The sequence below is a fragment of the Hyperoodon ampullatus genome, assembly GCF_949752795.1.
Source record: "Hyperoodon ampullatus genome assembly, chromosome: 3".
Lineage (NCBI taxonomy): Eukaryota > Metazoa > Chordata > Mammalia > Artiodactyla > Ziphiidae > Hyperoodon > Hyperoodon ampullatus.
In genome coordinates this window covers 18,007,123-18,032,630 of record NC_136916.1, presented here as the reverse complement: position 1 = coordinate 18,032,630, position 25,508 = coordinate 18,007,123, and the positions used below count along the sequence as shown (strand labels likewise).

The following is a 25,508-nucleotide window of genomic DNA, read 5'->3' as shown; positions in this document are numbered from 1 at the left end:
CCTCCCTGGTGGCGCAGTGGTTGAGAGTCCGCCTGCCGATGCAGGGGATACGGGTTCGTGCCCCGGTCTGGGAGGATCCCATGTGCCGCGGAGCGGCTGGGCCCGTGAGCCATGGCTGCTGAGCCTGCGCGTCCGGAGCCTGTGCTCCGCAACGGGAGAGGCCACAACAGTGAGAGGCCCGCATACCACAAAAAAAAAAAAAAAAAAAAAAAAAAAAAAAAAAAAAAAAAGAAAACAATATCAAGTCTTAAAAGACAGAAATGAATTCCTAAGTAAGTTACACTTTTTCAAGTTTTCACTAAATTTAAATAATAATAATACTCCTACAGATGACAGCTCAGGCCATCACTTCCTCAGTGGTGCTGAGCTAACATTCTGAATTCGAGGTGGCATTCTCTCTGTTCCCCTGTCTGGGTAATCGCTGATAAAACATTAATCATCTCAAGGTTCTATTCAAGTCCATTGATGGAAATGGTGAAATGTAATTTAGCTTGAGGAATTGAATTAATGTTTTCTAATAGCTCTGAGGTATTCAGTGATTTATTTATAGGTTTCAGTGCTGGAAGGTGTGTGTGTCTGTGTGTGTTTGTGTGCAGTAGTTAATCTAAATAGGTGATTACAAATGATACACATCCTGTGTTACGAAAATGTGTGTTAACTCTGTGGTGAATGTTAGTATGGTTTATTTGTGTCTGTCATTGTAACATTTATTATATTATACACCGGGTACAAAGTCGTGCTCAATTAAGAACTATTTGTTGAATTTTTACAAAACCTTTAACTATGGATGTACATATGCAGATGTGGATATGGGTATATCTATATCTATATCTATATAATGATTTATTTTCGAGAAAAGTTCAGAATTCTTTTGTTTTTAAGAGTGTAAGAGTTTATTATTTGCCTGCAAAAAGATCTTAGAAATCAAGTACATACATACATTAAGTAGTTATTGTGAATGTCCAAAAGTAACAAAAATTAGCTAATTGTTGCATATCCTTACTTGCATACATAAATACTATTTTAGGGCTTCCCTGGTGGCGCAGTGGTTGAGAGTCCGCCTGCCGATGCAGGGGACACGGGTTCGTGCCCCGGTCCGGGAAGATCCCGCATGCCGCGGAGCGGCTGGGCCTGTGAGCCATGGCCGCTGAGCCTGCGCGTCCGGAGCCTGTGCTCCGCGACGGGAGAGGCCGCGGCGGTGAGAGGCCCGCGTATCGCAAAAAAAAATAAAATAAAATAAAAAAATAAATAAATAAATACTATTTTAAAGATATTACATAGGCATTTTAACCAAATATATCTTCATACTGCTAAAATACGTTATTAAGATTTACTCCTAAGGTGACTTATTTTAAATGTCCTTCTGTAGAATATTTTGAAATTACTTCATCATCTTTAAAGCTATAAGCTTATCTTAAACAATAGCATCAAAATACACTTTATAGAATTCATTATGCTAGATAGCATTTATTCATTACAGAATTTATTCTTATTTGATTATTTATGCTGTGAGCCTCTAGCATGCAAGCATTAGCTTTCCAATCTATCATTTCCCTCCTTTACAGCTCTTTTATTTCTCCCATCCCCTACTCTCTACCCTATAGCATTTTTGCCTAAAACCCACATTAATAATATACTTGTGTCTTTCTCACTACTGATTTCTTTTTAAAAGTTACAGTAGGATGCAGGTCACAGTGCAGAATGAAAATGTGGGCCCCTTGTTCAAAAATGATTAATAAGTTTGGAACTGCAGCAGCAGAGCATTAAACTAAGTGCGTGGGACCCTGTGCAGTGACACAAGTCGAACGCCCACGAACCAGCCCTGAGCTGTTGTCGGAGTGCTAGTGGAAATAATCTTAGAGCACTTATTCACACTGATCTGTGAAATGAGTACCCTCATTGGCCCGTATAAAATCCTTGTACTGCTAACCAGTCATGGTTTTACATAGTGTTTGCACAAAACTCTCAGGATGGGGAAGCATGAACACGTGGGAGGTATAAATAGAGTTGCCCCGACCTCCACATATCTCTGTGTATAAAACAGAACATTGCCACCAACACCACAGTGACTATGATATATAACTCATCTTTCCTTTGGAAAGGTCAAAGGCATCTAGGCCGTGGCACATGAATTCCTTTGCCAAAATGATGATTTTTCTCCTTTGTCCTTCAGATAGCACTATGCCTGCTTTTTATGGTTGGATTTAACTCTGGGAGCAAAATGCATTCCATTTTTTTGAGGTGAAGATCGTTATAATAATAATAATAATATAAAAATTGAGTTTTAAATGCTTGGGTTACTCATAACATGGATTTGTCAGTTTTTCTGTGCAGGGAATAAATCCACCTGTGTACTGAGTCATACATTTCAGAATTGTCTCCCCATTTCCCTGCTTGCTTCTCTCCCCCCCGCTCCCCATGCTTTGCATTAAGGGGACTGTGCAGGTAGATAATTCTAGAAGCCAAGGAAATGTTTTTCATTTAGGATTAGCCCAAGAAGAAGCCTGAGGTTTAATGAGAATGGTCTGAGGTCTCTTCCTGCTCATTCATCCTACTAGATTGCCTCTTGGTACTTTTCCAAATCCTTGGTACTGAGTTCCTTTAATCAAGTAATTATTCCAAAGACAATGATCAGGTTCCTAAAGGGTCATTATTTCTTTTATAGTCTTGTTTTTTATAATACCTCTTTCCCGTATCTTTATCTCTAGGTGTCTTATTTCTACATCTTTCAGTTGGGGCTGAAAACTAATCAGCATTAAAGTAGTAATTGTTGCTTGATATTATTAATCTATTTTCTTTTCACGGATATTGGAATTATGGGATTTTAGGGAAAATAGTTTGTTTAAAAAAATTCTGGTAAACATCTTGCGGAGGATTCTGATTCTCTTGGTCTGGAATGATAACCCGAATTTTTTGAGTAAGTGATACTTGGATACAGCTCAAAATTCAAAAATTATGACTGCCACCACCATCCTCAAGCCATTCAGTTCCTTCCTTGGAGGCACCCAGTGTTGTGTGTGTGTGGGTGTGTGTCCTTCTAGAGTGAGTTTAGGCTTAAATGAGCAAATGCACGCACCCCTCCCTCATTTTACACAAATAATTTGTACAGTTTTGCACCTTTTGAAAATTACCTAATTTATAATGTTATGGGATTTTACAAAAGGCAGTAACCTTCAGGACTGTTGTTGTGCAACAGTTGTTCTGCAATAGAGGCAGAACAGTTTGGGGGATAGGAAGTATGTGCGCTCAGTGGCCCGAAATCACACCTGCGGGCCACGATCACCTTCTCTTCTCATAGAGTTGGTGCTATCTGTAGGCTTTTAGAGTTTTGCCAAAAAAAAGGGAATATTAGAAAAAGTGGTGGGCCTTAGTACTAGAAATAATAAAGAATTAGCAGGGGAAATTTAGTAGATTGTTTTAAGAGAAAAATTAGCATCCAGTTAGTTTAATTTCAATTCTTAATAGACTCATGAAGTAACATTAACAAGAATGTGTAAACATCTATAAGATAATGGAAACAGGACCAGAGATTTTAAAGCAGTAATCATCACACAAAAACCTGATTGCTTTCCTTGATAGTTTTGTAGAATTACTTGATTAAAAAAAGGCTAGAGATGTTAAATATCATGATTTTGAGAAAATAGTTTCTTTTTGAAATCTTATATACCAAATTAACTGAATTGGATAAAGAAATGGTAAATGTGTAATAAACTATCCAGAGGGATAATGATTACTGAAAACATATCAAATTGAAGAGAACCATGGGTAATATGTATATATATTTTAATGATCTGGAAGAATTAGCTAAGCAGTATATTAATGGCTTCTACAAATAATAGTGAGGGGGAGGTGCCTTTTTTTTATGAGTATTAGTGAGAATGAAGCATAGTGTCAAGCATGCAAGTTTAGTATAATAGCAAAAGGTGAAAAAGACTTCTTTTCAAAAACCTATTGTATCTGGGGAAAAATAGTCAAATCCATGGGTCAAGGGAAGGAAAAACCTAGTGACCAGATGACTGTTTCAGGAGATGATAGTAATAAAATAACAGTTGATTATTATGTAAATTAGATATGATATTGATGTACAATTAACCTAAAGATTTTTAGTCCATATGATGAACAAATATCAAGTGGTAGTCTTGGAGTACTATTATATATATTTGTCAGCTCCATTACCCTCCCATCATTAGATGGCATTATGACCGGGAAAAACAAGAACTTCTAATGCAATAAGGGAAATTTTCAAAAAAGGAGTGTCTCTCAACTGAGACGGTAAAAAAGGTGGACATACATTGTAGAGACACGTGAAAATTCATTGAGCTAGATGACATTTGTTTTACTATGAATTATTGGGATACTCAACTTTTTGATGAGTTGGGTACCATGTTGCTGTCTTTCTCAAGGTACTGCACTCTGCTGCTTGAGAAAGATGAAGTGGGACCAAGGAGCTAGCCTCTGAATGCCCTTCACCATAACGTTGTTCCTATTTTACACACTTAGGCTTTAGCTTCGAAAAGTTGCAGCATCTTACCAAGTGTGTTATACACAGTGCGTGGGTCTTTAAGCACACAGCTTTCTCCTCCTTACTAGACTAGAGAATGTTTGCATTAGATTTTCTGAAGTAACATCAGTAGTCATTCTTCATGTTAGGATAAAGTAGGAATATTATGTGTACATGGACAAGGAGGAGGAGAAGATTTCTGTCTCTAAGGCAGTCATGATGGGTTGCCCTTTTGACTTAAAAAGCCTCACAGCAACAAATGCATGTCTGCTTTGGACCAGGAAGAAACAATAGTTTGAAAAATAATAGCTTGAGGTCAGTAGGACCTGCCAGGCATCTTCGTGTCTTCAAATTCATGTATCAAGCATAGGTTTTCTAACCTGAGTTAAGGATCCTAAGGATTTGGCATAATGTATGATTCATGTATACCAAAGGCTCTGGTAAATAAAATACCTGGAAATGGTAGCATTATTGATATATGTTAAACTGGTGGAGATAAAGGAATTAAAATTAGTCCCTCATTTGCACTGATTTTAGAAAAATCAATGTTATAGAAACTTTTGAAGTATTAAAGTGATAGAAAATTGCAAAGCACATTCTCCTTCTCCTAGGGAAAATGTTCTTTTTTCCTTTCTTGATGAGTTTAACATAGAATCAATAGTAATATCATTTGTATTGTACTTTAGTGTTTACAAAGTGGATTCGCATATATTCTCATATTTCATCTGTGCAATGACCTCTGGAAGATAAGATTTCCTAATTGTGTTTTTTACTGTCTATTTCTTAACTCTGCCTAGAAGCAGATTGACTGGGCTCCATTTCCTCAATTTAGAAGGCTGGCCTGATTAACTGTGGCAGAGCATTCAAGGAGACGGAGGAAAGGAAGAAGCAGGGAACCTGGATGATAGGAACTACCCCTGAAATGGTTTCACCAGCAACCTCACTTCTTTTTCCAAAGGTTTAAGACAAAACACAACCCAAAGACAAGGAGAGCAGGGAGCATGCGTGTCTCCGAACTCCGTGGTGGGGTAGGGCTTTGCTGCTGTCTGCAGAGGAGGATGCTTTGGGTGTCTGTTCTGCAAAGTCAACTTTGTTTTCTCTCCTCAGTGTCTTGTTTAAGACATTCACTTAATGGCATTCGCTTAAACTCGGTTTACATTTCATAGCAGTAAAACAAAAACTGAGATCTCTGTGTCATTCTTTTTATATTTACTAAATATCTGGTAAATACTTTTTCGTGCATCTTTGACTTTATTAGTTAGGATTAATAAGCATGGCAGTATACAACCCCCAATTCCCCAGATGACAGCAGCGGCTTAAACACGTTAAAAGTTTATTTCCCTCTTACATAAAGAAGTCAAGCATCTGCATCACAGGCCTGGTTGGTATGATACCCGCAGGGTCAGAGAAGCAGATGCCTGACTCACTTCAGTGTTATCCTCAGCCCATCAACCTCCTGGTCCAGAGTGCCTGCCAGAGCTTCAACCATCAGGTCCACATTCCACGCATCAGAAAGGAGGGAAGAAGGGCTCCTGGTTTCCCTTTCATGTAGAGGTGCATGTGGAGTATTAGGACAATCACCTGATTCGTTTAAACTAGGGGCTCCAAAAGGACGTTGGCGAGCATATTTGTTCTCACAAGTCACTTTCTCACTAGTAACCCTCACGCTAGATTTTTGTGCTGCTTCTCCTTCGGACATTATTTCCCAAGGCTTCAGGAGGAACTGTCAGCAGCTTGATGCTGCAACAGCTTTCTGTGTGATACCTCCTCACCCCCTGATTCTTTAAAGGAACAAAAAAGTGTCTAGAGAACAATGGGCAAAATGCCAGCCCACCATGTCTTTAAGGGTCTGAGATTTGGCTTTCGAGAATAGAAGAAAATTCCAGAAACACTCTTAAGAAAGTTATTATTTCTTTCAAATGTGATTTGGAACAGCAAAGGACAATACATTTTATAACACAACTTTTAAGACAACTGAATTGGCAATAAATTCACGTAACTTCCAGCAAGTCTTTATATTTCTACTGGGGAATTCCTTGGTTCTTGGTGTAAATTTTTAAATAGTTAATATCAGCTTTCTATTTCTGTTCCTTTCGTTGTAGAGCTATTGGGGAAAAGGCTCGCTTTGTGACAAAGAATGCCTTCTAGTTAGCCTATGAATCAACTCATGCGTATTTCAGGGTCAGGCATGTTAAATAGTAGTTTTTAGGCACTTGAGGAATTGCCTATACTATCGTGATTGTGAGATTCTCTTTCCCATAACCAACTGAAATCCCTCCTTTCACTGCTGCCTCATCCAGGCCCCCAGCATTCTGGTTCTTTCCCACAATCCATTTTCATCAGGTTCAGCTCTGTACCAGCAGAGCAAGTCCTGGTTTCTCAAAGACCTGGATCTTAGTTTTAGAGTTCCTGTTGAGGGACAACATATGCATTTAGGCAAATTGATGTGTGTCTTTTGAGGCCTCAGTATTCCCACATTTAAAACAAGAGCTTGAGTTACAGTATTATTCTCTTCCACTTCTGAAATTCTGAAACTCTGTGCGATGGTTTCTTTAAAAATTAGCTGAGGGGCTTCCCTGGTGGCACAGTGGTTGGGGGTCCGCCTGCCAATGCAGGGGACACGGGTTCGTGCCCCGGTCCGGGGGGATCCCACGTGCTGCGGAGCGGCTGGTCCCGTGAGCCATGGCCGCTGGGCCTGCGCGTCCGGAGCCTGCGCTCCGCAGTGGGAGAGGCCGTGGCAGTGAGAGGCCCGCTTACTGCAAAAAAAAAAAAAAAAAAAAAAAAAAACCTAAAAATTTTTCTAGAACATATTTTCCCAAGAATCCCAAATACGTGTTAATTTATATTTAAAGATGCTGTATTTAAGAAATGTAATAATTATTAGCTTTTTGAAAGGAATTTAAGTCAAGAAGTGTTTGATATTTGAATATTTATGAGTTCAAGTAGGTAAGCTTATTGTTTTTTTAATGATACCTATATTTTGTGGGAAAAAAGAAGTTGAAACAAAAATGTTACTTTCGAGCCCTAACCACATTCTACATTTTCTGTTAGAAATTAAACGATAAATGTGTTGGATCACTTAAGTCAGTTAAGGAGTCATCTCATGGGGCAAACAGTCTGTCAGCCTCCTTGATGACATTCAACTTGATTTGTATTCAAATAGTGAGTCTCACTTGATTGGCAGCTAGTGTTGTTCTGAAGTTAGGTGCCTGTCCTGAGCACACTGTGTCTGTAGTCTTTGTTTACTCTGTGAATTACGGTGTAATCTTTATGTGCCCAAGTTTGATCAGGATTTCAAGCTTAAAGAATTTAAATAGTGGAGATTCTAGGTTTTTGGAATAAATTTTAAGGATAACAGCCAGAGTTAGTAAAAAGTGTGGGGAATAGATACAGCCTTTAAAAGAGAAATCTCATTTTGCAATTTTTAGCAAGCAGATTAAAGTGCTTTTTGAGATTCTATCAGGCATGTTTAGTCGGAGATTTAAAATTATTTTCTTCAGTGAAAATGGTAGGTATTATTTATTTAGTGCCTACTGTCTGGCAGTGAACTAGCCTCTTTCGCTTAGTCTCTCCAAAAGTTTCCTGGGAGAACACCTGTCTCACAGGTGAGGAAACCAAGGTCATCCAGGGTGAGTGGCAGGAAGGCAGAGTTGCAGGTGGGCTCACCCTCATTTGAGATAATACTTAGACACCAGGGTTTACTGAAAAGGATGTTGCTAAAGTGGTTTATTTAATACTTTGCTTTCTTGATTAAGCAGATCTCTTGGCATTGTATATGTCTGGCATATCTTCCCTCCTCCCCTTACCTCAGTACTTCCCCTCATAACTGATAGGAATTCAGCCTGAACTGATTCAGAAAAATTGGAAAATAAAAATTTTGCCCACATAAAAGTCTGATTAGTATGTGTACTTGGGTACATCCTAATACTCTTAGAAACGTAAGGCATGTACATTACCTCGGGTTGAGTGCGTTTGAGAAGTTGGAAATATGAGTGTGAATTGGTAAGGGCACAGCCTGTGTAGACAGAGAACCTGGGTTTGAATCCTGGCTTCACCTAGTACTTAACATGTGACCACCCAGAGCCTTCGTTTCTTCATATGTTAAACGGGCTGATTAATAGAACTCACTTCAGGGCTGTCAGCTTAAAGTGAGATGATAATTGTGAATCGCTAGCATAGCACTTGGCAAAATGTGAGTTGCTTTTGCCATTTTATAATGTCTTCTTTGGTAATTTTATTGTTCATTGCCACAGGAATACCTTCTCATTTGATTTAAGAAAAATGGCATGTCTTAAGAATTTTAAAAATAAGAAATCAAGATTTACTACTGAATATTGGGTGTCTTTTTATAGGTTATTTATTTTAAAAAAAAAACTCTGTAGAAGTCCTCTAAATAGAACCTTTTCAGTGTGCCCAGAATACGATTCAGTTAAAAATTATTTTCCTTTAAAATTTCCTTAAAAAAATTTTTTTTCAAATTTTCAAAAACTTTCTGTGATATTTTTACTGAATAGTAGTTAAGGTATTCTGAGGAGGTGTTACAGTTTTAAAAAGTTTATTCTAGTTCTATGGCATTTTTATTGGAAAAAGTTACTTCTCATTCCCATTTTATAGGCGGGGATGATACAAGAGCAACAGAGAGTGATGGATTTGTGCAGAGGAGGAAAAGGGTGTGAGGAGAAAAGCATGCTTGATTCTCATTCAAATTGGATTCGTTCTGCTGTGCTGTGTGGTGTTACCACCATGGCCAGCGGTTTGAAACGTTTTAAATTTTGCTTCTGGGTTGTCATATAGTTCCGTGCATGTGACTGGAAAGATCTCTTGGGCAAAGATGCTAATTTAAGAATGTTGTCAGTCTAAATGTTCCTAAGAGGATTAAACAAATGCCACAGCAAATAAATGGACATGTTTGGAAGGTTTTCCCTCCAAGTAATTTTCAGAAAACACACACAAATCATTTGTTAAACTAAATATACAGGTATATGAACGAGCCCAGCTCACATGGCTGGACAGTTGCAGAGGGAACCTCATCAGTGGGCTTGGGTTCAGCTGTAGGAGCTGCACACCATTTTAATTAGAATTTATTTACAGCTAGCAGCTGCTCCTGTGTTTCTCTCCCCAAAGTCAGTAAGGAAGCTCCCCTCCTGGCATTAGTATTCAGAGCTCCATCAGCCCTCAGCTCAGACTCTTTCCCTTGTTTTTGTCAGGGAAGATGATGGAGCAAGGTTGCTTAGAAACACTTAGCCACACTCTCAGCGGGAATTACCAATCTGTCCTGTGTGTTCACCTCTGCACGCAGGGGAGAAAATTGAGTTTTGCTGCTGACAACATTAATTGATTGCAAGTTGTTTTAGAGGGAGTATGATGTTGAAAACCAGATTCCCTTTCCTTTTTATGCGTTGGATGCAGAGAAACTATACGGTGACTCATTGCACTGTAACTAAAATGATCATGGAGGTGTCTACATTTGGATTTGTACGTGTTAGTATTCAGATCTTGACACTGGTCAGCTTACAGGATTCTCCTTGGGTTTTGGAGACTGTTTCTGTAGTGATTTCTTTGGTTTTCAATAAATTCGCACAGCCGTTTCCTTCAATAGAGTTCTGATGAGTGCAGTCAGGGAGTGAAACATGAAATTGGGGTGAGATGAAGGCTGAAAGGAAAACCAGTCATCAGCCGGTTACCTCTCATTTCATATGGTCCAAAAATGCTTTTGTCGTTTTTTTGTTTCTTTCCTCCACCCCTCTGGTCAGAGAGTCGTCTTCAAAAATTTCTTGCCCTAAAATGTAAAGTCATAAATGCAATGTGTTTCTGTGGTTGATTTCATTTGACTTGAATTCATTTTTAAAGATTTTTCTGATTTGGCTATTATGAGCTCTTAAAAGCTGAAAGAGGTACAGAGCAGATGAGAGAAAGTTAGACAAAGCAACCAACCACCTCTCTGAGGTCAGGATAGGTAGACTTGGGGTAGGAAGAGGGGCCGGAGACAAGCAAAGGGCACTGCTTTGTTCTGGATCTGTAGCCCTCTCCTCTGTAGCACCTAAGCCAGCCTATGTGTTTCAAGCATAGTCTTTTGTCATTAATGTGTTTTACCCTGGACTCCCATTGAAACGAACGCATTGAGATTTGGGGAGGCCCTATCTTTTACCCTCTTGTCAAACAACGTTTTTATTTTTTTATTTTTATATATATATATATAATATATATGTATTTTGGCCACGCCGTGCGACCTATGGGATCTCAGTTCCCTGACCAGAGATTGAACCTGGGCCATGGCAGTGAAAGCCCTGAATCCTAACCATTAGGCCACCAGGAAACGCCCAAACATCTTTAAAACTGACTCATTTATTCAAGACGACACATAAAAATCACCTGCAGAGCTTGAAAAAGCAGTGCTTATTCCTTGTCTTGCTCTTTCTTTGCAGATTCTGATTTAGTGGAAAAGAAAGCTTTCACATTCTTAAAGGATATTATATTACTCTATAATGTTAACATTTATAAGATGTATTATATGCTAATTTGACTTATCACGATAAAATTGCAAATACAAAGGAAGTTACTTATAAAAATATTAATCCAAAATGTCAATGTTCAAGCCTTACCTAACTGGAAAACAAATGGCTTCATAACGTCAAAAGACCTCTTGGAAACTCCTTGTTAAACTTATACTTCTTGATAGTGTTTCACGAAAAGTGGATGCTCTAAGCAAATTCAATCCAGAAACTACACAGAAGCTGATGCTGTGAAATCCTTCTAAGCCACAACTATAATAGATCCTTGAAATTCTTGATGTTAACTGCAGAGACTGTTTTAAATCTCCAAAAATTGTAATACCAGTGTGTGATATAATGACCCTCACAAAATATCTTAAATAGGACAGAAAACATTAAGTGCTGCCTTTAGTATAGAAATAGGATATAAAATAAATCATTATTAAAAAAATGCTACCACCAAAATAAATTTTGTACCACTTTGCATCATTAGATTAGACAGCTTCACTATCATTTACTTTTACTACCACATCTAGTAGTTATATTTTATTTATCTTTTTTTTTTTAAAGAAAAAAAATCATTTATGAGTTCTTGTGTAAGAGAGGAGAAGCAGAGAGCAGCAAAGCCACGAATGCGATGCTGGTTAGGCTGAGATGAACTCAGCCACAACTCAGTTCATCTCAACTCATATTATTGCATTTTTTTTCAAATTACCTTCTTACTTGGGAAAATCCCTGGATCAATTAGTTTTGTAAGTAAAACAAAACCTTTTTCTTACTTAGAGCATCAATAATATTTTCAAGATAATCCAAAAAAATTGTAGATGGTATTCAGAGTTAACAGTTGCTTGCTTTCATAATCCATAGTTCATACACTCATATGTATCAGTTTGAGAACTGTGTTTTCTTTGTGCAAATTCTCGTTGCTTTGGTAATGCAAGGCCAGATATTCTTACTAGATAAAGCATAATAGTATTGTTTGCATTCTCTCACTAAATATGGAGTCCTGTATTATTTTTCCTGTTAGCGAACTTAAAAAAAACAACAAATATTGTTGTTTACTTAAGGAGCTAACTTTATACCAGTGATGCACATCAAATTGGTCCAAATATGAATTCGTACATTAAACAAGAGAGTAATTTCACAACCCAGTGTTCCAAAAAGTTGAACTGATGGTTCAATTTTGCTAAGGACATTAGCATTCTTAGTTGAATCAGTCATTTCTTTTCCCAACAAAAGTTTCCATTCCATCTATTCTTTTGGTTTATTATTCTTCGGTGTGTCATTTACTTTATTTCCCAAATATATAGGGTTCTTGCTTTTGTCATTTAAAATTATTGCTAGTTTTGCTACCTTTTGCTGAAGAGGAAGCCTTGTGACTGTTTATGTTTTATAGTAGCTGATTTATAATGTTAATGCTACCTCGCAGGGTTATAAAGACCAAATGAAATGTATACGTAACAGGCTTGGAGCAATGCTTAGCCTATACTGAGTGCAGTATTAATGTTAGCTGTTCACATCATCATCATAATTAATCTAAAAGCCAACGACTCCTGGGTCCCACGTGGCAGCCGAGCTTTGCCAACTCAGTTTGCTCACTGAGGCGTGAGGATAAAAAAATTAAAACCTACTTCTGTGCTACCTTTTATAGAATCCCAGAATTGAACGTTTTACCATCTAAAGAGGGGTGCTAATTTTAATTCACATTCATCTAGCTGTAAGAATAAGTTACTATGCCCCTGTCACAGTTTGGAACTTAATAACTGATTGGAGTTTTGGGTGGAAACAAAAGCAGTCCCTCACATCTTAATTTTTCCTGAATAGTCCTTTGTAGCCCATCTTCACCACTGAGAGGGAAAACATTGCTAAGCACTGTGGTAAACCAACAGAGTTGTTTATAAAATAACTCAAACAACAGGTAAAATTTTGAGTATATTTTTGAGAGTTTTGGCTAAAACTGGGAGAGGAAGCAATTTTTGGAATTCAAGTATGAAGATTCTTAAAGGATTAGATACATGTGTGTTGTTTTTCTATTTTTAGAAAATTTCGTCTGAGCCTATTTTTTGTGTCTGCTTGAGGAAAGTAAAAATATGTATTGGTGGCACTGGAATCACCTGTTCCTATTTTTATTTTAGCAAGATGTAAAACCTTTAATAATGGTATGGAAAATATTTATAATCTCACCTATTGTTTCTAGTTGTCTGAGTAGAAAGGAAAGGCTTGTTTAATCAATGGTCAGTTAATCCTCATTCATTCAGGTATGGATGAACTTAATTTCACCATTTTTTCTAATATAATTTTTCTAAAAGTTTTGGTAGCATTTAGTGATGGTGAGTTGTTAAAAAATTACTGTCACTTATAATGCAGTATTATATAGCATTGCATATTTATTTTGAGTCAGTCTCTCCCTCATGATTTGAAAATCAAAACTAAATTAAACATCTGTGTGAGTTTTCTTGTGGTAGTAAGATCAGCCCCCCCGCCAACCCCATTCTTCTGTAAAAGGATTTTCCAGTTTCTCTATAGTTTCCGTATGCTGATGTTTAAAACTTAAGGCAGTAAAGCTTTTCTTATTTTGCACTTGGCTAATGTTGTGTTACTGTCTTTGTTTGCTCAGAAGAGCTCTGGGAATGATTTGGTTATACCTTAGATTATTATTTACAGAATACCGTTTATCTGCCATTTAAAAAGTTTTCATATATTTTTAGATAGTATGAAAAGTAGTATGATGAGTTTAGCTTTGAATATTAATACCTGTTAATTATTAATCATACTAAGGAATGATTCTTTGTTTTTGGAAGGTTTTACTAACGTTTTTATCTGGAGGTAATAGGACACACTGTAAATGTAATTGCCTGTGTCAGTTGAAGTATTTCATATGCAACACCATTAGAAATAAAAGTTCGGAAGGGAATTGGGCAATTGACATTTGAGTGCATCCTTCCTACAGCTGAGGGAATTGAAGTTCAGAGAGGTTAATTGCCCGAAGTCAAACAGCGAGCAGGTTCTGGAACAGGATTTTAGCGTCTGACTCCAGTGTCTCTGTTCTTTAACTTGCAAATTGCTGCATCTGAGAAGAACAGAGTGGGTTACCCTTGGCTCTGCCACCCCTTAGCTGCATGTCTCTGTTATTATATTATTAATTATCATGTTATTATTCTTATTCTTAGACCTCAGAGTTTTATTATTTATGAAAACGTCAAAGGCTTTTTGAAAAATAAAATCCCCTTTATTTATTTCTTTAAAATTTTAAAAATATGATTTATGTTTTCCGGTGTAATTATCAGAGAAACAAGTTTTCTTTTTTATTGTATAGACACTTTCAAATTGAACAAGGTTTTGATTCATAACAAAAGTATTTAAAATCACAATGAATTAAAGCTTCTTCATAGGTGTCTCTTTTGCCAATAATGAATGACAAGATTCCTACAACAGTGGTTGACTGTAAAAAAAAGTGTGATCATCGTGGTGGAGGAGGTCATTCACATCTGTAATACTAACTTCAGCTGGGTGAATTTTGATTTCACTTTTCTGTCCAGTGATAGTCCCAGCCAGGATAAAATGCAGGTTTTTTTGGAAGGTAGTTCCTGAAACTCCTCTATTCAGTAGGAAGCATCGATAACAGACTGGAAGGTTGGTCCTGGTGGTGACCGATGGAGCCTGGAAGGGACGGCTGAGGGACGGTGTCTCTTTGATGGCTCCACAGGAAGAGAAGCGCAGAGTGAATGGAAGACAGTTGGTTTCCCTCTCTCTTAGCCCACCTATCCGTACTTCTCCGACAGGCAGAACTCGATTATACTCTGCAGTAAACTAATCGTGCTTGCTAGCTATCCCCTCAACAATGACACATATCACACCATCTGAGGACAGATGGCTGGAGCATAAATCTGGAAATGTCAAGTCTATTGTGCAAGGCTTCTTGGTAAAAATATTGATAGCTTAGTGTCCAGCTGTAACTGCTGGTTTCTGCTCTTCCTGTGTTTATCTTATTGTTTAAACGAATAATGCTCTTACTACTTTAAAAACCACTGGAAATTTTAAAATTAGATTAAATTGTCAAAGTACATAACTGATGTTTGCATCTCTGTGTATTTGTGTTAATGAACGATTCGAAGTAGTACTCCGTGGATGAATTTAGCCTCTGAATGTTTGAAATTCTGACCAGACCAGTTGTTTAATGTTAAGTCAAATCAGTGTAAAAAGAAAATGTCAAAGGACACAGTCTTCTTAAGGTTTAAAACTGTTCCAGAAATGATTTGGTGATTTAAATTTTCATAGTACTCGTTACACCCAAGCAAACATTCCTGCATATGTACACACCCATATTTAGTTACTATTTTAATTTAAAATGGTCTCAATTCTTTACCACTATTTTTAAAACGAGTGCTTGTCTGTATTGACATTGTTTTTTGAATTTTTTTAGTAGATTAGTACTTCGTTTTCAGAACACATACTAAATCAGTTCATGGTGTAACAGGAGTACTTACAGACACTGATATTCACACTGTTGAATATCTTTTTTCTCTGTTGCACATTAACTAGCAACCCTGTTTTCAGGGAAGGTTGGATCCGCAAGACCTCATTAACCTCTTGTTTTCTTTGCGTGGTTCACTGTACTAACAGCTATAAATTGCATTTCCTGTTAGTTTCCTGTGTAGCAATCTTCCTTAACTAGTCTATAGTGCTATTTATTTCCAAGTCTTTATGGAGGAAGTGACTATAAATAGAGAAGTTAAATTTTATCCTAAAATACACTTAAAAAAAGCATCCGGAAAGTATCTGAACATTTCTAGAATTAAAAAAAAAAAAAAGTTTACCCCTTAAAATAGTACAAAAAAGAGTTTTAATAATAACATTTAAAGACATGTTCTTGTCTTAAAGCAATATTGGCTTTACAGCCATCAGATCAGCATCGTGTGTGTTTGACCTGATGCAGGAATGGACGTACCAATTGCAAAAACTCTTGGATTAATGTGGTTAATTAATATCTAGATAGAACACTGTAAATGAACTACTGTGGGACTTCTACATGATATTTTCCATTGCAAAAGCAAAAACGCATGTAAGAAAAAGCACATAACTCATGATTAAAGCCTGTTTTTTTCTTTGTTTTGATATAACACAAGTAAATTTTGCATTATTATCCATCCTGCCCCACGTGCTCTACCATTTTGGGTCAGATGTTCTCACTGCATTTCCTGAATAATGTATTTACCCTACATTTTACTCGTTACCCCCCTGAGTCTACACCTTGTTTCCCCCAGGATATCTTTGCACTTGCCTGTCAGAAGGGCCAAATCATGACCCTGACCTGGTTTTTAAGGATTTTAATCTGTGGAATTAGTCGCAATCTGTGTTTTGTTATAAGATTAAGCCTCTTTGTAGATGCTTATAACGACCTGTATAGAAATGTCCCTCAGGGGTGCTTCATGTTATGTCCACGTCATTTTCAAGAATGCACAGCGCTATCTGTCAATCTCTGAAAAAAAAAAAGTTCAAAACTTTCTGCAAAGTAGAAAATTTCATTCTGCGCTCTGGCATTGACAGGGCTGGGCATTGTTCCTTACCCACACGGCAGGGGGTTGTTGACTGAGCCTTGAAATCCACACCCCCACCCCCATAGTAAGAAGAGCTCCCTCCCTGCTTTATCCTTGGGGTGACACCAGGATCGATGTTGGATTGTCAACGGTCAGTTCATTGGACTTTGTTTAATCATTGAAAAATCAAGGTTGGTATTTTCCTTTTGATAAAGTGGAAAAATAGTTGAATCATGACTTTCATTTTTTGCCATTTAGAAAATGGGACAAGTTAGGAAAAGCCAATTATCATGATAATTTGAATCCTGCATTTTTCAAAGTTTGTCTCCCCACACCAAACCGGGTGATCTAATTAGTGTTGTGAGCTTACACACTTAAAGAAAGGGACCATTGTCCTTTCATGTTTGAAAGTGAAGGTCATCCATAATTACCTGAGACAGAGGTTCCCAGGTGTACTAGGCATCAAAATCACTTTCTAAAAACTCAGATTTTAAGAATCAGAAATAAACTAATTACAACACAGAAGTTGTTAAAGAGCAAGTTGTTTATTGAGTTAAGAAAAACGGGATTAAATCTTTCAATGTTATGTCTTCTATCTGGCCATATGGTCTTCAATAGTGACCAGATGAAGAACTGTCTTGATGTAATTAAACTAGCTCTCATAATTGGGTATAATTGGACAATAAATTATCTTGGGTTTCTGGCCAGCAATTAATATCACTAATGGTCTAAATTTATTTTAATGCTATTCATTTGACAGACAGTATTGCTTAACAATACTGAGTGGGCTGGAGAGCCAGTTTCCTGAACTTAATGCTGGCTCGTCAAGTTAATAGTTCTGTGCATTTAGACAAGTTACTTACTTGGCTTTTCTGGACCTCAGTTGACCTGTCTCTAAATTGAGGATAAGAGATGTACCTACCTCATAACCTTGTTGTAAGAAATAAATGAATTACAGTGAGCATTTGAGAAGTGTTGGTTATTTTTATTCCATCAATAAATGAAAAATTATCATATTAATGGCTTGCAATTATAGACTGAGATAATAAAATGTGTTTATATATTCTCACAGGACATGAGCATCCCAAATATCTACTCAACCTATATGCATATAATAGAAAAGCCACTCAGGAGAGAGTGAAACAATAGAGAATCTGTACTTTGCACAATCACATATCCTAAAATAGCGTGTGAGGTTTTGTTAGTTATGTAACTCAATAATGTTATGAGGGGCCCAGCTCTTTCTTTTCTGCCATCCTCAACGTCTAGGCTGGTTCTTCCCAGAATCACAAAAGAACTGTAGTGGCTCCATCCCACACATTCCAGCAACGTGAGTTCAAAATCCATACCCAAAGCCCTGGGAAGACTTGATCTGCTGACCTGTGGGCTAGAATTGAGTTCCTTGTTCTTCCCCAAGCAAATCCTGAAAATGAAATGAAATGACAAGAAGTCACATAGCCAATCAGAAACAGATACTGAAAAAATTGGGGTTCAGTTAGTGACGAAGGAGTTTGGAGAGGATATTGAGTAACTAACATTGTAGCCTTTCTTTTTATATTTTAAATAGATAAATAACATTTATTTATGTATGAATATAAAGGCTAACATTTGGGTGTATGCAGCCTACCTACCAGAGGATGAATTAATTGTTATATATATAGTTTCTCCTTATAAACTATTAACTTCCTTTCATGGATAAAGAAGGTCAATAGTCCAAGATGACAGATCCTCCAAGGTGAGGATCAGCTGACAGATACATGGGCCTCTGAAGTTTAAGCTCTTTCCATTATAAAATGCAATTTCTTATTCCTTTTGGGCATCAGGATATTACATGATGCTCTTAATCTTACCTTATTGTAATGCTGATTTACCTTATTTTTGAAGACAGGTATGACTTTTATGTATATACGGATTCCGTATACAAGACACAGTGTTCGATATTCTCATATTAGCACAATTTTTCCTAATGAATTGACTGTTTTATTAAATAGAAATTGGATGTGGAATTTGTGAAATGCCTCATAATATCTTATGGAGTAATATGTAAGTGCTTCTGTTGAGCCCTGTGGCTCCAGCAACTCATTCTAAAGCACGTATTTTAAACTCTAATTTTCAAGATGTTAAAAACCCCCAAAGAGTCATTGTTGTCTATCCTTAACATATTACAGTATTAAGTTTATAATCTGGGTAACTAAAAGAATGGTGATACAAAATATGCTTGTATTTAGAAGGATGAATGATTGCAGTGTCATGGTTAGTACAGAGTAGAATTAACTGGTGTTCACGGAACTAGAAAGATGCATTAGTTTAAGTTAAACAGTGATTCATTTGGTTGAAATTGTTTACGTTCTGCTTGGTTTTGAAAAATGGTTTTAACAGTTATAGAAATGATAGACTTAAAAAAAAAACTTAAATGGTAATCCTCCCTTAAAATTTCTGATAAGAAACTTGGAAGATAGAAAACCGAAATGGACCTATAAAGTAAGCAAGTGGTCCTGGCTGCCTGTCGCAGTGAGCGCCACCAGTGGTTCTAAGTGTGCTTCACCGATTACTAGGCTGTCTGGTGGGAGGATGACATTTCAGCATGGCTTCCACCCTGTACCTGGTTTTAATGAATATGATTTTGGATAAGGATAAGTGGAAATTGAAACTGAGAAATCTGATGACATTGGTGCGAAATTAGAGGAAAAATGCAAAGCAGTTGGTAAACTTTTAGCAAGATAAGATTCCCGTCATTTCACCTTTGTAATTGCCACGGTGAATGAAGATTAAGGCTGGAGTAATTTAATTCCTGCAACACAAAATGTTTGGGGTGGTGGTAAAGGGGGTATCTTGTTCTCATTCCTCCTCCCACCTCACCGTCCCCAAGATTGGAGACAGAGTGTAATTTGCATCAGAAATTTGGAGTAATCAAGAATATTTCCTGGTCCCTGCCCCCGTCTCAGGATCGGAACCTCAGCTGTTGCTCTCTTAATGTTGAAAAGCAGTGCCACCTATTTTTACCACAAGAATTTTTTTTTTTCTTTAAAACCTTACCCCAAATAGTGGTTTGAGAGAGTCCTAACCTGAGTACATGCCCAGAGGGAAAGGATAGAGACTAATGTGACGTCAAATTCTGTTGTTTTGCATGAAAAAGCTTGAGTTTGTTGCAAATGCCTCAACACATCCAAAGAGGGCTGACACTTTGTGCCCTTGCTATCCTTTGGAACTCATGAAAACGTGATTAAAATTTAATACCATTGTCTCAAAAAAAAAAAGGAGTAAAAAGAACTCCTTGGGCATGCGTGCTTTCTGCCGTTCCCTAACCACTCCCCCACCCGCAAACCAGATTGCAGGGTACTGGCCCCACTCTTGAAAGGCTTTGTCTCCCTGGAAGTTTTAAAATAAAGTTCCTGCATCTGTTGACACTGACTTTCAAACATAGGAATTGTTTTTAATACTAGAGCTATGTATCAAACATTTTTTTAATCCCTTATCTTGGACCAGATATCTGGCATGTTCTGGAAAATTTTTGGTACACCCCTTAGAGAGTTACTTATTAATTGTTTTGCAGCTTACAAAAACACTCGGCTGTGTTGAGACTGACAGTATAATTTACACACATACACTGACAAACATTTATATTTGACAGAATAAATTGTACAGTCAAATATTCATTGACTTTGTTATTTTAAAGGATTTCTAATTGAAGTATATCTCTGGTTAATCCTACTATGCTATACTGTCTAGTAAAGTAAATTTACTGTATCTTGTGATGTTACATACTTAAGTATACCCTGGTATGCCTAGGACAGGGCTGTTTTGTACCCATAAATAGCAAAATATTGTCCTCACTGATTCATGGATTAAAAAGATAAATGTTAAAAAATGCATTACAGAGAGGAAACCAAAAAAATGAATGTATTTCCATTTAGTAGATCGTTTTGGTTTTCTGTGACATTGTACTAGGCTTGTGTCCTTTCTTCATTATCAAGTCCTATGCATGTATCAACCCCTTAAACTCTTTAAGCATTAGAATTAGAATTAAAATATATAAAAGTATTTGCTTTTGATAAGTATCTGTGGTATCATTAACTTTTTCTGCATGGCCTAGATTTGAACAACAGTTGTTCTGGGTTTGAGAAATATTATTGCTATATACCAATACCCCAGTATAGAAGCAAATGGAGAAAATATTCAGGATACAGTAAAGTCAGCCTTCTAAAGGTCTATAAAAAATCTCCCCAAATTCTGTTTTGGACTCTGATTTCTTCTTCACGGATCATGGTTAGTTATGGTTTCTCATCTTTAAGTCTTAGAAATTAAGCAATTTCTTTTGCCTGGGAAGCCAAACATTTACCACTATTTTGAATTACTCAGTAGGACATACTAGATTTTATGATGCACGTAATTAAGGCACATGACCTATGTCAGCTTCTAATTCAAACTTTTAAAATCCTTTACTTTGTAAAAGATATTTTGTTAAATAAGAAAACTCTCTTCACGGACTCATTTTAAATGCCTGTTTCTATACAGCATGAAGGATCTCAGTTCAGCTCCCAGGATCATCTTAAATATACCCACTGTGTTCTTCTTCACTTTGACAAGCGGTAGAAGCCTCTCAAGTGCGTTTTTGTTGTTATAATCACTTCTGTTCTCATCCAGTAACTAAGGTCAGATGATACTGCTGTCCTGGGAGTCATCCTTTTCACCAGTCATTGTGTGTCTTTCTGTTTGGTGAGTAAGTCTATTTATTAAACTGTGGAATAATGATTTACAGGGGAAATTGTGACATTGACCAGTGGGCATTCACTTTAAGGAATCCTGACTTGCTGGGATGTTAAAAAGGTAGCAATCTTGTTTTCTCTTTCATTGGTATGTGTCTATTCTGACTGGTAACTATTGCAACTTAGGTAGAATTTACAACTCGGTGTTTCACTTTTCTTTTAGAAAGTGTTGTGAAAGCTCCAGACGCTTACAGTTTAAAATAAAATTGGGCTTAAAAACCATCTCTGGTTAATTCTCTAGAGTTTATGACACTTGCCTAAAAATGCATGGGTACTTAGCAGTTACAGATAAGAGGGCAAGACCCCTAAGCCATGGGTTATAGAAAATCATAACAAGTTTGTACCAATTAGCCGACAAGCCTTTTTATCTTAGATCATTTGAAAATACTACTTTGTCCGTAAGATCAATCAGATTGAGCTCTGGTAAGATGTGCACAATTAGCTGAAGTAAAAGGCAGAGTGTGGCACCAGTACTAAGAGGACATGTGGACCAAGGACAGAAGAATGACAAGAGGGAGTGCTTTGGCATAGGGGCTCCAGAAAACTTAAGACTTTGAAAAAAAAGAAAAGTCTTTTAATCCTTTACGAGTTGTTTATCTCAGGGAGAAGGAATAGCAAATGTGTGGGTTTGGAAGCAGCATTTAATTGATCCGTGGTTCCATGTAACTGGAATAAAAGCTAAGTGTGTATACTCGGGGTGAGGGGACATCGTGGAAGGGAAGCTGTCTTTGCAGTAGGTAGCTTTACACTCCTGCAGATTTCATATTATAGAGTCAAGGGACCGTCAGAAAGAAGGTAGGACTCATTTCTAAGTTACTTAGGACTTGACACTTGGAGGAAATGAGTTTGTAGGCACGATAAGTATTTTATCGGTTGTTCTAAAGATCAAGGCAATGATGATAGTTTACAATGTGATTCTTGCCTATAATTCCATATGGCTGATAAAATGAAGCAGAATTTCTGTTAAGAACTATAACTACCAAAAACTTTGTAACAGCACGCACTCAAATTGGTTTTGGAATAAGCAAGTCATAAATGCGCCTCTGATGTGGCCGTGATAGATCATTTGGGCTGTAGCAATGAGGGATATGATGACTCACTTTTGAGCCATACTTTTGAGCAAAGAGATGTGCAACCCATGTGTCAGTAAGTAAGTAGGAGCTGAGAAATGTGTCCCTACAGGGAGGTGTGTTTGAAAGGTCTTACTTTGTCCAAATCTATTATATACGGCCAGTAATACCACAGTTGTCTGCATCTTTCTTTGATTGAGAAATAGTCTTGGCAAAATAATAATGATGATGATAATAATAATAATTATATCATCCCTATTGTATTTTCTAGGTATTCTGATTGGTAATTATTTTCTATGCATGTACTATATACTACATGATGTGTTGGGTGCCAAGGATATAAAGTTGAATAAAGCACAATTCCTACTTTTCAAGAGGCTGAGTAATTCTCATCTATATTCTTCCCCAAAGTACTCAGAGATAAAAACACATTCTAGTGATAACAGTGACCTACTTTGGAAAGGGTGCTGTTTGGTGATTGATATTCCTTTGTCCCGGGTGAACCAATGGGTCCATTGAGCATTGCTGTGCTACTGGCTGAGAAAGTTAAACCCACTATTATACCTTCCTTTATCACCCGTGCCTGCTGGTGGGATGGGGTCAGGTACATGTATGTGTTCAGAAAGTTTTTGTATAAAATACAGACAATCTATGAACCAGAAATATCCTTGTCTAGATATTTTCGGGTGGGACATAGAAAAGTGAAGGGCTGTGGGTTAGTAGAAGGGAAAGAGTGTGTTGGGGAGGCTTAGTTATCGCCCTTGAAGTCCATGATTGGAACAGGTATGGACAGAAAAAACCCAAACATTTTAACTTTGTTCATCTAAATGATCTTAAGCCGAGGGATTGAAGAGTGGTAGCACAGTTACATATGGTAAACCTTTATTGCACATAGGATGTGAGGCTGTATTCAGTTGAGTTTCTTGATGTTCCTCATAACAATAATCAAGTCAAGTTAGCGTAAGAAGAATGAAGTTGGGATGGTACCAGAGGGGTTCTTCATAACCTCAACTAGCACAAGAACAGGAACAGGGTCTAAAACGGCATTAGGAACACCAGAAGTGCCGCTTCTCAAGACGTGATTTCTTGCTTGCTTCTGGAATTCTGCTTTATTCTTCCTCCCCTAGAGCAGCTTTCTTTGCCCCTCTGTTTCCATGTTATAATTTGTCTGTCTCACATCCCTAAATGTGCCTTACGATAGTCCCAGCCTCTTTCAGTCCCACTTGCAAGTTCCTTGGGGAGATAGTGCAGTTGGTCCAGTTTGGATCAAAAGTCCACCTCTGATCTCATCAGTGTGGCTGGAAGGGGAGGGCGCAGGTGCAGTGATGGTGGCAGTGGCCGTGGGGTTGAAGTAGAACCACTCAGAACACCTGTGTTTACCAGGCGCCCACCCCTTTGGATGGGTGGTGGGAAGGTAGGTGTGCGGGTGAGTGGAGGTGTTTCTCAGAAAATGGGGGATGGCACTGAATCTGGGCATAGTGGCCTTATAAGATACATATGATTACAAAAAAGCTAAAACATCTTGACGATGTTAGAAAAAAATAAGGATAGTAAAATAATAATGCAAGATAAGCGTTCAGGCATGTATTTGGTACAAGGCTTTCTAATAGTTAAAGCAAAACTTGAAGTATTCATTATTCTTTGATCCTATAACTTTGTTTTGTTCCTCAGTTATTTTGACTTATTTTTTTTCTAGGAGATCATTTTCCCATACATGCAATATACAAGATTTTGTCTTCTAATTGAATTTTAAAAATATAAGTAAAACTTCCCAACATTTTCTTCAAGTAGAATAGTGGCAGCATCATTCTATTTGAATGGATTGGGACCACAGTCCATGTCTTGAAAGCTAACATTTGAATTACTATTCTTAAAAGACTTCATCTATTTATCCATTTCAACCAGTTAATAGGTCCTCAAATATTTTACTCAATGCCATCGAAATATCTTACTATTAGTATTCTAGAGTTTTCCCCATGAGTTAATGATTTTGCCTATTTTTCTCATTGTGAAAGATGAAAGAGTTGGTGTAGTCTTGATAAAAAATATATCAATTCCTACTGTTAAAAGTTTTTTGTCCCAGTCTTAAAGCTCAATACTTAAAAAATGGCCCCAATTCTGTGGGATCCTGATTCCTTATGAAAGGCTGTTGAGTTGTCATTGATTAACCTGGCATATTAAGTTTCTTTCAGTTTATATTAAAATTCTTTTTTTAACTATGGGGATTACTCTGCTTAGAAAGTAAAATCTTTAAATGATGAAGAATTTATGTTCTTCTTTTTAGATTACTTAAGAAGAAAGCTTGACTTTAAGCCATGTGCCAGGCACTCTAACTTTTCCTGTTGTTTAAAAAAGGCGAGCATTAAAAAGTTAGTACAAAGAAAGAACGTAAACTACCTTTCAGAATTTTTCACATTCTTAGTTCACTGAAAGCATTTGTCAACACTTCATCACTAACATGGAGTATAAGTTAATGACGCACAAAGTTTAAAACCTCATATTCAGTTAGAAGACCTATTAGTTTTGAAAGCAGTAAATAATAATTGGCATTTACTGAATTTTAAATAGGATCTACGTGTTGTATTTTTGGTTTAGAGTGCATATAGCATTTTGTGTTACGCTGTGAAACTTGATGTTCTGAGAATGTAGTTACCTTTTAGCATTTAACCTAAAGTCTCTTCCTGATTTTAATGTGGAATATTTCCTCCCTTTAATTGCTAACATGTTTTTCAAATATTTACGCATGGTGTTTAAGGTGCTAATTGGCACCAGAATAGTTGATGGATGGTAAACTGTTGGAATCAACATTAACTTAAAGCACATCCACAGTAAATTTTTGTATCCTGGCCTGCTGGCATTTGTGCATTAAATGCATCCTAGCCTAGCAGTAAAATACATAAAACGGCAGTATGCAGTTTCAGATTTTATCTTTCCAAAGCCTCAGATGCCAGCCACTGGGTATGCTTCGGCAGAATTTGATGGAGTCTTTTGTAGAATTGTAAATGTTACAGTGAGGGTCTTATTTTTTTGAACAGAACAGTGCCTGTTTACGTGTTACAACTCATTTGGTTCAGTGGGGGGTTTAAAAAAACCCACCTTTCTTCTAAAACCCAAATACGTGATTAACGTAATCTTTCACGTCT

The 25,508-nt window shown here is 37.2% G+C and overlaps 1 protein-coding gene across 1 annotated transcript in view; it reads left to right on the top strand.

The window, feature by feature from the left end:
* Nucleotides 1-25,508, top strand: part of PARD3 (par-3 family cell polarity regulator) — a gene marked incomplete at its 5' end in the record, with an annotated part of 523,272 nt that overhangs the window by 75,966 nt on the left and 421,798 nt on the right. The window lies entirely within an intron of this gene.